We start from the raw sequence: 13,531 nt of genomic DNA, 5'->3' as shown, positions 1-13,531 counted from the left end.
TCCATGTAAATACAATAAATTAAAATTAATGAAAAAATAGATGAGTGGATTAAAAAATAAAATTTGAATTACCCATTTAAAAAAAAAGTGAGGAAAAAGTTACTAGTGAGCCTATCAAGCATAAACAATGTATTAGCTGTATATTTTATCTGATTTAATGAGAGGCAATATAATCTAGTGGTTTAGTGCAGCAATATGATTTCCTTTATTATATTGCTTTTAGAGAGGAAGGGAGGTAGAGAGAAAAGGCAAAAAAGGAAGAAGTGAGAAAGGGAGGAAGGGAGGAAAGAAAGAGAGAGAAACATCAATGTGTTGATAACACTTATTTATGCATTCATTGGTTGATTCTTGTATGTGCCCTGACCAGGGATCAAACTTACAACCTTGGTGTATTGGGATGATGCTCTAACCAACTAAGCTACTCAGTCAAGGTGATAAGTTACTTTCTAAAGCTAAAATCCTATAAATACTTTTTAGTACCTTCATTTGAAAAATAGAATATACTGGTTACAGAGAAACTTTGTAAATATAGCCTGACCAGATGCTGGTGCAGTGGATAGAGCGTCGGACAGGCATGAAGAGTACCCAGGTTCGAAACCCCGAGGTTGCTGGCTTGTGTGTAGGCTCATCTGGTTTGAGCACAGCTCACCAGCTTGAACCCAAGGTTGCTGGCTTGAGCAAGGGGTCAGTCGGTCTGCTGTATGCTGTAGCCCCCCAATTAAGGCACATATGAGAAAGCAATCAATGAACAACTAAGGTGCTGCAACGAAGAATTGATGCTTCTCACCTCTCTCCTTCCTGTCTGTCTGTCCCTATCTGTCCCTCTCTGTCTCTCTCTCTCTCTCTCTCTCTCTCTGTCACAAAAAAAAAGGAAAAAAATAGAATATACTGGTTACAGAGAAATTTTGTAAATATGTATTTTCTAACTAAACTCAGTATCTTTTAGTATCTAGAGGTGGTTATGAACACAGATATAAATATACTGCAATTTTTCTTTTTATTTAATCAGAAAATATAAAATTCTTAACATCATTTCTTCTACTTTTTCATATACCCATTCTATTACCTGGTATATAAAAACTATATATGAGCCCTGGCTGGTTGGCTCAGTGATAGAGCGTCAGCCCAGCGTACAGGAGTCCCCGGTTCGATTCCCAGCCAGGGCACACAGGAGAAGCGCCCATCTGCTTCTCCACCCCTCCCCCTCTCCTTCCTCTCTGTCTCTCTCTTCCCCTCCCGCAGCCAAGGCTCCATTGGAGCAAAGTTGGCCCAGGCACCGAGGATGGCTCTGTGGCCTCTGCCTCGGGCACTAGAATGGCTCTGGTTGCAACAGAGTGACGCCCCAGATGGGCAGAGCATCGCCCCCCTGGTGAGCGTGCCAGGTGGATCCCCGTGGGGCACATGCGAGAGTCTGTCTGACTGCCTCCCTGTTTCCAACTTCAGAAAAATACCAAACAAACAAACAAACAAAAACTATATATGAGCAAAAATCAAGCTGATATTCCAACATACAACTCAATGCAGCCTGTACTGCCTCACTCCCAGAATAATAACAAAGTAAAGAAAATATCACAGAAAATTATTATCTTTTTTGGTGACCGTGGAAATAGCAACTTTTATTAGCAAGCCCTAATACAATATAATGAACAAAATACTAAACTGCTGGGACATGATCTAAGGGAGGTCAATAATTACTGAGAAGCAGATTCATAGTATTTGTAAAGTATAATAAGCTCTCCATTACCTACATGGGTAAAGCTGACAATCAAAATATAAGAGGTAGTACAGCCAAATGGTTAAAGAGTATGGGCTCTGGCTCTAGACCACGGGTAGTCAACCTTTTTATACCTACTGCCCACTTTTGTATCTCTGTTAGTAGTAAAATTTTTCTAACCACCAACCAGTTCCACAGTAATGGTGATTTATGAAGTAGGGAAGTAACTTTACTTTATAAAATTTATAAAGCAGAGTTACAGCAAGTTAAAGCATATAACAATAATTACTTACCAAGTACTTTATGTTGAATTTTTGCTAAGTTTGGCAGAATAAATCTTTATAAAACAACTTACTATAGTTAAATCTATCTTTTTATTTATACTTTGGTTGCTCCACTACCACCCACCATGAAAGCTGGAACGCTCACTAGTGGGCGGTAGGGACCAGGTTGACTACCACTGCTCTAGACCAAGTTATGTGTCCTTGCTTAGCTAATCTGTAACCTAAAACTCCTCATTTATAAAATGGGGATAATATAAGTACCTGTGTCAAAGGTTTCCTTTTTTAAAAAAAGATTAAATAAGCTAACAGATCATTGAGCAAAACTATTATAACTGTTTTTAAGAGTTTCTGGTGGACCAAAATTATTGGATAAACAAAGCTACACAAGTATCAGGACAACATACAAGACAGTAAAACATGAATTTTGCTACTGCAAATTATCAAACTAGGTCAGCTACTATTTAGATTAATTCTGAAACCTAAGCATCTAAAATGTGTTGTTATTGTAAATACCAAATTCTCTAAGGAAAAACCAAGAGCTATACTGTCCAATACAGTAGCCACTAGCTACAAGTGGCCATTTAAATTTAAATTAAGATAAAGTAAAATCTAAAGATTTATTTCCTTAGTTTCACTAGCTACATTTCAAGTGCTCAGTAGGTAAATGGGGCTTTGTACCCCATACTGGACAGCACAGACATAGAACATAGACATGATCACAGAAATTCTATTTGGACAGCACTGATTTAATATAGCTAAACAATACAGTTATACTGAGTAAATTTGATAAATCAGTAACTATAAAATTTAGGCAACAAAGAAGTTAAAAGACATAACTATTAAAAAGAAAACACTTCCAAAAGTAAATTTCAAAGGCATTAAGATGTGATTATTTTAAGTGTTCTAGGTAAAATTGCTTAAAAAAATAGAAGCCACCCAACAAAGATGACCAAATATTCTAACACATCTAACTGTATGGGAAATTCATTCTTTATCCTTTTAAAAGTTAAATTGTGTAATTTTTACCTCTGTTCTAAGATCAGTTCTCTAAAGGAGGAGGTGGCACAGGAATGCGGCAGAGTTCAAGTGTGGAATTCATTTGTTGAGACTTAAATATTTTCCAACTCTATAAAAAATAAAAATAGAAAACTGTAAAATGCTGAGAAATATTCTCAAGAATGTAATACAAAGAAGAAAGAACAATTTTGGTAAAATATTTATAATACAGTTTATCTAATTTAAAAAATAATTAGCGACTCAAAAGTTTCTATAGTAACTAGCATATACTATGTATCATCACCAAAAATAATTTTTAAAAAATTAGATTTAGAGAAAGTCTGAGTTTTAGTTTCAAATTAGTCATTATCTGTAAGACTTTGAGTAGCTTAAACTTTATAGAGCTTCACTTGAATAATCCATAAAATTAAGATTTCCAACCAATAATTCTATGAATTCAATATTACAATAATATCACACAAACATACACACACAATGCAAACAATCACTAAATTTAATATACAGTATAAAACCAAGCTTAAATAATAAGTATCAATGATTATAAAATCATTTTGGATAAGTTTCACAGAACCAAAAATTTTAACATTAAAAAAAGAACACAAAAAATACTATTACTTGAATTTTTGGCACAAAAAGATGTTAAGAGTTTTTTGATCAAAGAGAATAATTTTCAAATTGCTAAAGGTATACTTTTCTCATAAACTGATAGCTATTTTCATATACTTGCTGATCACATTATGTTCTACCTCTTTGATTCAAAACTGTATCACAACTTTAAAACACCAAAAGAAAATTAATGTTTTAAAATCTATTTGTTAACCAAAGGTAGTGTGTGTGTGTGTGTGTGTGTGTGTGTGTGTGTGTGTATTTTTCTGAAGTGAGAAGCAGGGAGGCAGAGAGACAGACTCCCACATGTGCCTGACTGGGATCCACCTGGCATGCCCAACAGGGGGCGATGCTCTGCCCATCTGGGGCGTTGTTCTGTTGCAATCAGAGCCATTCTAGCACCTGAGGCAGAGGCCATGGAACTGTCCTCAGCGCCCGAGCCAACTTTGCTCCAATGGAGCCTTGGCTGCGGGAGAGGAAGAAGTAGACAGAAAGGAGAGGGGGAGGGGTGGAGAAGCAGATGGGTGCTTCTCCTGTGTCCCCTGGCCAGGAATCGAACCCTGTACATCCACATGCTGGGCCAATGCTCTACCACTGAGCCAACTGGCCAGGGCCCAAAAAGTGATTTAAAAAAAATACATCAATAAGTCTCTTGAAATTTCATACATCATCATTGTAATTCAATATTTTTCAAACTAAAAATCAGTCAAGACCTCTTATATCAACTACAGCAGCTGACTTTATCTCTTATATATTGGGCTATCATATGATATTTTTATTTCTTGAGAACTTCAGCAGTGGGGAAAAAAACTTGAAAAGGACTAAGAATATCTCTGGAAAGATATACAAGAAACTAGTAACCACTGCTGTTTGGGAAGGGGCATTTGATATTAAGTAGACTCTACCTTTTTGTACCTTGAAAACTGTGAACCACCAAGGCAAACTGTCAGATTTTTTTTTTTTTTTAGCAAAAGAGACAGAGAAAGGGACAGATAGGGACAGACAGGCAGGAAGGGAAAGAGATGGGAAGCATCAATTCTTTGTTGCGGTACCTTAGTTGTTCATTGATTACTTTCTCACGTGCCTGGGGGGGGGGGGAGTACAATAGAGCAACTGACACCTTGCTCAAGCCAGCAACCCGCGCTCAAGCCTGCGACCTTGGGGTTTCAAACCTGGGTCCTCTGTGCCCCAGTCTGATGCTCTATCCACTGTGCAACCACCTGGTCAGGCAAACTGTCAGATTTTGAAGCAGTACAGGCAAGCAGATTTGAGAGCTATGCTAGGAACCTCTGGAAAGATGGGTTTCTGTAAATCTTTCAGGGCCAAACTACAGATAGTCACTAGACATTCAATTGAAAAAAAAAAAGAAAATTAACAAAAAACCTTAACAGGAGGCCCTGGGCAGTTGGCTCAGTGGTTGAGCATCAGCCCAGCATGTGGATGTCCAGGCTCGATTCCCAGTCAGGGCACACAGGGGGAAGCGACCATCTGATTCTTTACCCCTCCCCTTTCTCTCCCTTCCCGCAGTCATAGCTAGACTGGTTCAAGTGCATCGCCCCAGACGCTGAGGATGGCTCCGTGGAGCGTCAGCCTCAGACATTAAATATAGCTCAGTTGCGAGCATGGCCCTAGATGGGAAGAGCATCAGCCCCAGATGGCAATCCCAGTCGGGGCGCATGAGGAAGTCTGTAGTCTGCCCCTCTATCTTCCTTCCTCTCACTTAGGAAGAAAAAAAAAACTCAACAGGGCAATCCATAGGAAAACTGAGTTTTAACTTTTAACATAGCTTTAAGACAGCTCAATACCTGATTAATAGAAGATAATTATCCTCTCATCTATTTGAGTCACAGAAAGAAATAGGAACCCAGTCTGGAAGGTAACACTGTCTCTATAGTTGTTTCATATAGAAAATCTGGCACATAATAAAAAAATCACTAAATATGCAAAGTAACAAAAATATAACCAATAATTAAGAGAAAGCAAGGCAAAAACAGCATACACATTCCTCTAAGGTGCACATGGGCCATCTTCCAGAATAGACCACATGTTAGACTACAACTTAAGTCTCAACAGATTTAAGAAGATAGGTATACGCAAAATATCTTCTGTGACCACAATGTGATGAAGTAAATCAAAAGAAGGAAAATTCACAAAATTGTGAAAATTAACAAACTTTTAAACAACTACTGGGTCAAAGAAGAAATCACAAGGGAAATTAGAAAATTCCTGGAGCTAAATGAGAATACACAATATACCAAAACTTATGGGACACAGTGAAAGTGATGCTAACGGGGAAATTTATAGCTATAAATGCTTGTTTGTCTGACCTGTGGTGGTGCAATGGATTAAGTTTCAACCTGGAACACTGAGGTCACTGGTTCATAACCATAAGCTTGCCCAGTCAAGGCACACATGACAAACAACTACAAGTTGATACTTCCCGCCCCTTCTCTCCCACCCCCCACCCTCCACTCTCTCTTTAGCCTCTAAAAACAATAAATAAAATTTTTTAAAATGCTTACTTTAAAAAACAAGGCCTGACCAGGCAGTGGCACAGTGGATAGAGCGTAAGACTGAGACTCAGAGGACCTGGATTTGAAACCCCAAGGTCCCCGGCTTGAGAGCAGGCTCATCCGGCTTGAGTGCAGGCTCACCCACTTGAGTGCGGAATCATAGACATGACCCCATGGTTGCTGGCTTGAGCAAGGGGTCACTCACTCTGCTGTAGCCTCCCCTCGGACCCCATCAAAGCACATATGAGAAAGCAATCAGTGAACAACTAAGGAGCTGCAAACAAGAACTGATGCTTCTCATCTCTCTCTCTCTTCCTATCTGTGTCCCTATCTGTCCCTCTCTCTCTCTCACTGTCTCTGTCAACACACACACACACACAATAAAACAGGAAAGCTCTCAAATCAAAACCTAACTTTATAACTTAAAGAACTAGAAAAAGAATAAACTAAACTCAAAGCTAGCAGAAGGATGGAAATAATAGATTAGAGCAAAGAATAGAATAGGAAATGAAGACTAGGAAACAATAGAGAAAATAAACAAAAGCAAAAGTCGGTTCTCTGCAAAGGTCAACAAAATAGAAAAAGCTTTAGTTCGATGGACTGCGGGGAGAAAAAAAAGAAAAACACAAATTACTAAATTCACCAGTGAATGCCTTCAAACATGTAAAGAACTAATACTAATCCTTACCAAACCTTTTCAAAAAACTGAAGTAAAAATCTCTTAACTTGGCTCTAGGAGGCATTACCCTGGTACTAAAATCAGACCAAGACACTACTACAGAAAACAAACAAAATACAGACACCTTATGAACACCGATGCAAAAATCCTCAACAAAACACCAGCAAACAGAATTCAGCAGTATATAATCAGGATTATATAACATGATGAAGTGGGACTTCTTCCCCTGGAATGCAAGAGTGGTTCAACATTTTAAAAATGTAATACACCACAGTACTAGAATAAAGGGGAAAAAACACATGAAGATCTCAATAGATGCAGGAAAAGCATTTGACAAAATTCAACACCTTTTATGATAAAAACAGCTAAAAGACTAGAAATAGAAGGAAACTACCTCAACATAGTAAAAGATATATCTGAAAAACCCAGAGAACATCATACACAATAGTGAAAGACTGATAACCTTTCCTCTAAAATCAGGAACAAGGCACAATGCCTGCTTTTACCTCTTTTATTCAATATAATATTATAAGTTCTAGCCATAGTAAATAGGCAATAAAAAAGAGATAACAGACATCCAAATTGAAAAGAAAAACAAAATCATCTATCTGTATACTGTATGATCTTGTATGTAGAAAACCCTACAGAGGCCACAAACAACAACAACAACAAAACTTGTCAGAATTAATAAATGAATTCAAAAGTAGCAGGGTAAAAGTCAACACAAAATTCAGTTGCATTTCTATACACTAAGAATAAACAATCTGAAAATGAAATGATAAAAACAATTCTATTTAAAATAGTACCAAAAAGGAGTCACTGTTAAGATGTCAATATTACCCAAAGCAATCTACAGATTCAATGCAATTTTATTAAAACCCCAATTACTTTTTTACAGAACTAGAAAAATCCACCCTAAACTTCATATAGCATCTCAAGGCACCAGACTACAATGGTTATATAAATGGTGTGGTTAAGACAAGCCCTGAATGCACAAAAAAGCACAAATGGTCCAGACACACATTGTACCTGCATCCAGGACATGGCAAGTCTCCCTTAATCTTTAGCCTTTAGAGAAATACAGAGATGCAATGCTGACCCATTGTATGGAAAACAGATGCCCTCACCTGACTACAGGTTATACAGTGGGTAGAACACTGGCCTGGGATGCAGAGGACCCAGGTTCGAAACTCTGAGGTTGCCAGGTTGACCTTGAGTGTGGGTTGCTGGCTTGAGCCTGGGATCATAGACATGACCCCATCGTCACTGGCTTAAGCAAGGGGTCACTGGCTCAGCTAGAACTCCCCTCTTCACCGTCAAGGCACATATGAGAAAGCAATCAATGAACAACTAAGATGTCGCACACAAAGAATTGATGCTTCTCATCTCTTTCCCTTCCTGTCTGTCTGTCCCTACCTGTCCCTCTCTCTGTCTTTCTCACTTAAAAAACCAACCAAATAAAAAACAAAACTCAGCTACCCTCACGTTAATCCAGACTTGAAGCAGATTTACATGAGAAAAACTTTTTTAAAATTTTAAGCCATTATTTGAAAATTATTACCGCTACATAAGCAGCTAATCTGGACTTCAATTATTATATATACAATGAGGTTAGAGCAGGCCCTAAAAGCACAAATGGCCCAGACACCCATTGCCCACGCATCTATGATATGTCAAGTCCCCCCTAATCTTTGGCCATGTAGAGAAACAAAAGAAGAAATAAAAATTCAGGCCTGGTGTATACACGGTTTCATATGCTACGCTGGCATTAGTCCTACACAGAGTTGGCTTTGCAGGAGAAAAGAGAAATCCTCCCAGCAGGCAGATTTTCAAGGAGTCATATCTGGTTGTTCAACACACCTGAAAAGAGATGACCAGAGGTTCAGATCTATGGTTTGGAAAGACAGGCTCTGTCATACCAGTACTTGTTCAATATGCTTACGAACAAAATGTCAGCAGGAATAAAAATTATACCTTGGGCCCTGGCCGGTTGGCTCAGTGGTAGAGCGTCGGCCTGGCGTGCAGAAGTCCGGGGTTCAATTCCCGGCCAGGGCACACAGGAGAAGCGCCCATCTGCTGCTCCACCCCTCCCCCTCTCCTTCCTCTCTGTCTCTCTCTTCCCCTCCCACAGCCGAGGCTCCATTGGAGCAAAGATGGCCCGGGCGCCTGGGGATGGCTCTTGGCCTCTGCCCCAGGCGCTAGAGTGGCTCTGATAGCAACAGAGTGACGCCCCAGAGGGACAGAGCATCGCCCCCTGGTGGGCAGAGCACCCCTCCCGCCGTGGGCGTGCCAGGTGGATCCCGGTCGGGTGCATGCGGGAGTCTGACTGTCTCTCCCCGTTTCCAGCTTCAGAAAAATACAAAAAAAAAAAAAATTATACCTTTGCTTAAAACAGACTTCCCCATACCAACATTATTCTACAATTCCATGATATGCCAAGCTGTCTCAAACCTCCACATATTTTCTTCAGCTACCTTCCCTTCTGGACTTCCTTTCAACTACCTATTCTACCTTCTTTCAAGACTCACACATTGCTAAGTGAAATAAGCCAGTCAGAGAAAAACAAGTACCATATGATTTCACTTATATGTGACATCTAATGAACAAAATAAACAAACAAAATAGAAACAGACTCGTACATATGAAGTACAGACTAACAGCTGTCGAGGGAATAGGGGTTGGGGGGCTGGGTAAAAAAAGTGAAGGAATTAAGCAAAGAAAAAAAACTTAAGAGATTCATCGCAGCATTGTTCATGGTGGCCAAGATATGGAAACAGCCAAAGTGCCCTTCAATAGAGAACTGGATAAAGAAGATGCAGTACATATATACAACGGATTACTACTCAGCCATAAGAAATTATGACATATTATTATTTACAACATGGATGGACCTTGATAACATTATACTGAGTGAAATAAGTAAATCAGGAAAAGTTAAGAACCATATGATTCCATACATAGGTGGAACACAAAACTGACTCATGGACATAGACAAAAGTGTAGTGGTTACCAGGGAAAAGGAAGGGGTGGAGAGGAAGGGGGGTGGGGGAACGGGAGGAGCTTAAAGAGAAATAAAATATAAGGTGACAGAAGATGATTTGACTTTGGGTGATGGGTGTACAGCATAATCAACTGTTCAAATGATGTGGAGATGTTTTCTCTAAATCTATATACTCTGGTTGACCAATATCACCCTGTTAAATTTAATTGTCTCAGTAAAAATATAAAATAAAATAAAAATAAACCATTTATAAATGAGTAAAAACAAAAGAAAAACTTAGAGATACAATGTAGAGTGCAGGAGGGAAGGGAGTAGGGGTGGAAGAGGGGGGAGGGGGGATAAATGGTGATGGAGGGAGACTTGACTTGGGTGGGGAACAGTGCAATATACGGATGATATATTATAGAATTATGCACTGAAACCTGTATACTTTTATTAATCGATGTCACACAAATACATTCAACAAAAAAGACTCACATCAACAGTCACCTCCTCTATATAGCCTTTTCCTGGCATACAACCCTGTATCCATCCAAAGCCCTTTCTTTCCCCTTACAAATTCTCAACCTGGAGTCCATAGACCCCCCACCCACCCACACACATGGATCTATGAGTAAAATTCATAAACTTTGATGAGAGGAAAAAATTGTATCATTATTTTTACTTATCTCCAACTAAAATTTATCATTTCATTTGATTATGGACATACGCAAAACAAAACAAAACCACCCCCCAAAAAACCCCACAGTATTTTTTGTGATCTGCACACCAGTAGATATCACACATATCTTCATATCAAATTACAGTTGCTGCAGACATCAAAATATCATTTATGCTAATCACCATTTCATACCCCATTTCTCTGGATAAAAATGTTGTTTTCAAAAACAGTCTCTCTTCTTAAAGGCACACAAAACAATTAAGTGACTTTATTGGGGGGGGACCTCTTTCTATGGCTTTAGGGAAGGTAAACAGCCTTCATCCTTTTCCCTCAGGAACAGAGAATAATTGATTTTTTCCCATTAATATTGCTCTTCCTCTCCATCTTAAACCTCTTATAAATTGGCAAGCCCTGGTTCAGTGGTAGAGCCATGGCCCAGCGTGTGGATGTCCTGGGTTCGATTCCCGGCCAGGGCACATAGGAGAAGCGCCCATTTGCTTCTCCACCCCCCCCCCTTCCTCTCTGTCTCTCTCTTCCCCTCCTGCAGCCAAGGCTCCATTGGAGCAAAGATGGCCCGGGCGCCTGGGGATGGCTCTTGGCCTCTGCCCCAGGCGCTAGAGTGGCTCTGGTCGCCGCAGAGCGACGCCCTGGAGGGGCAGAGCATCGCCCCCTGGTGGGCAGAGCTTCGCCCCTGGTGGGCGTGCCGGGTGAATCCCGGTTGGGCGCATGCAGGAGTCTGTCTGACTGTCTCTCCCCATTTCCAGCTTCAGAAAAATACAAAGAAAGAAAAAAGAAAAAAAAAGAAAGTACAATGGGGAGCCATTAAAAGATTTTTGTGTGAAATGAGTAATATGTGATAGACACTCTGGTTGTGTTGTAGAATGGTCAGGAGTAAGGAAAGACTGAGAACAGGCTGGCCAATAAGACTGCTGGAATGAACCTACGGAGAGGCCTAGTAAGAGGTCAGAGGCCTGAACTATCACTGCTGCTACTGCCGCTACTACTCTTATATTTATTGTGTAGTAGTAACACACCAAGTACTGTGATAAGAACCTTACATATATTTGCTCATTAAATTCTTATAACAATACTTCAAAAACACTTTTTACTTTGAAATAATTATAGGCTGACTCATAGGAAGGTACCATATACTGTTGCCCAGTTTCCTCCAATGATAATAACTTGCATAACTATAGTAAAATATCAAGACCAGGAAACTGACACTAGTATACCCACACAGAGGTTATTCAGATAGCACCAGTTTTATAAGCATTCATTTCTCTCTCTGTGTGTAGTTCTATTAAACTTTTTTTTTTTTTTACAGAGACAGAGAGAGAGTCCAAGAGAGGGACAGATAGGGAAAGACAGGAATGGAGAGAGATGAGAAGCATCAATTCTTCGTTGCAGCACTTCAGTTTCTCTGACTGCTTTCTCATATGTGCCTTGACCATGGGCCTTCAGCAGACCGAGTAACCCCTTGCTCAAGCCAGCGACCTTGGGTCCAAGCTGGTGAGCTTTGCTCAAATCAGATGAGCCCGTGCTCAAGCTGACGACCTTGGTCTCAAACCTGGGTCCTCGGCATTCCAGTCCGACGCTCTATCCACTGCGCCACCACCTGGTCAGGCTAGTTCTATTAAATTTTAAAACATGTAGGTCTGTGTAACTACCACCACAATTGAGATACAGAATTTTTCTATGACCAAGACACTCCCTTGTAGTCACCCACTCCCCTCTCCCTGATCCCTAACCCCTGGCAACCACTAATCTGCTCTTCATCTCTGTAATTTTATTTCAGAAATGTTATATAAATAAAATCATACAGTATGTAATCTTTTGAGAGTGGCTCTTTTCATTTGAAACCCATCGGGCCTGACCTGTGGTGGTGCAGTGGATAAAGCGCCAACCTAGAACACTGAGGTCACTGGTTCAAATCCCTGGGCTTGCCTGGTCAAGGCACATACATATGGGAGTTGATGCTTCCTACTCCTCCCCCTTTCTCTTTCTCTCTCTTCTAAAATGAATAATCTTTAAAAAAAAAGTAAAGGGTCCATAATGACAAAAGTGATAGATAAATTTGATTCTAACATTACAATAGAACAAAATAACTATTTTGTAACCCATGTCTTTACCATTAAATAAATTGGTGCCACTTAACATACTTTATGACTACTTTTTGGCAGTTATATTTCAAAACTAGAAAGAACTATAATTCGATAATAATAAAAGTCACACCTCTTAATATATTACATAAGTGAGTTTTTATTCCTTTCTCCAACATTGAAGTCTACAAATTTAATTTTTCTAGTACTTGTCTTCATGGCAAATAGATACCTAAACAGAAAGTCTAGAATTCATAAAGATGAACCATGAATTTCTAAAAAGGACCTGTGTCAAAGTCAACACATTCACAACTCCAAGTTTTACTTTATATTATTGAGTGAATGTTTACACAAAAGCTAAACATGCATCTATTTTGTACTGCAACAATACTGCAAAAAGACCTTTAATCAAGAAAACTTCCAATTCTTATTTTCCAATTGTATTTTGATTCTAGAATTAGATAGCTTTCAGACACTCTGAGAGAACAAGATATAAATAAATATCTGTGCAAATTTTCACAAGTTTGAATTGTGAAAGAAATTAGTTTGATTTATGAAAAGCAGCTAAGTGTCAAGTAAAAACTAATCCAAACCAAAACATTCAGCACAATTTTTATTTCTGGCAACTTTAGCTCCTGGCTAAAAAATCTGTCTTAGCTATGACATTAAATGATAAAAATTTATTGAGCTATAAAATTATTGGTAGATTTGGTAGGCCTTTCTCTCAACCAAAAATTACTGTTACTGGTTCATATCACAGGTAGGAGAGCTTTGAATTAGATCAATGATTGAAAGTAGAAGTCAGTGGTGAATCATATAATCTAGGTTTTTTTCCTTCAAAATATGTGTATCTATTTCCCCTCACATTCCCCCTACCACTAAGGGGTATGTGTCCATATGCCTTAAGAAAAAAAAATTAACTCCAAGATTATTCTGATATAATCCACTTTCACGGAG

General features: G+C 39.2%; 1 protein-coding gene across 7 annotated transcripts in view; it reads right to left on the bottom strand.

Moving 5' to 3' along the window:
- Positions 1-13,531, bottom strand: part of HYCC2 (hyccin PI4KA lipid kinase complex subunit 2) — a 68,949-nt gene that overhangs the window by 51,751 nt on the left and 3,667 nt on the right. For all 7 annotated transcript variants that reach the window (XM_066233049.1, XM_066233051.1, XM_066233047.1 and 4 more), the window contains exon 3: positions 3,025-3,124. The gene's annotated coding sequence lies outside the window, so the exon portion shown is untranslated. The remainder of the gene's footprint in view (positions 1-3,024; positions 3,125-13,531) is intronic.

The sequence above is a fragment of the Saccopteryx bilineata genome, chromosome 5 (assembly GCF_036850765.1).
Source record: "Saccopteryx bilineata isolate mSacBil1 chromosome 5, mSacBil1_pri_phased_curated, whole genome shotgun sequence".
Classification (NCBI taxonomy): Eukaryota; Metazoa; Chordata; class Mammalia; order Chiroptera; family Emballonuridae; genus Saccopteryx; species Saccopteryx bilineata.
This window is presented reverse-complemented; position numbering and strand designations above follow the sequence as displayed.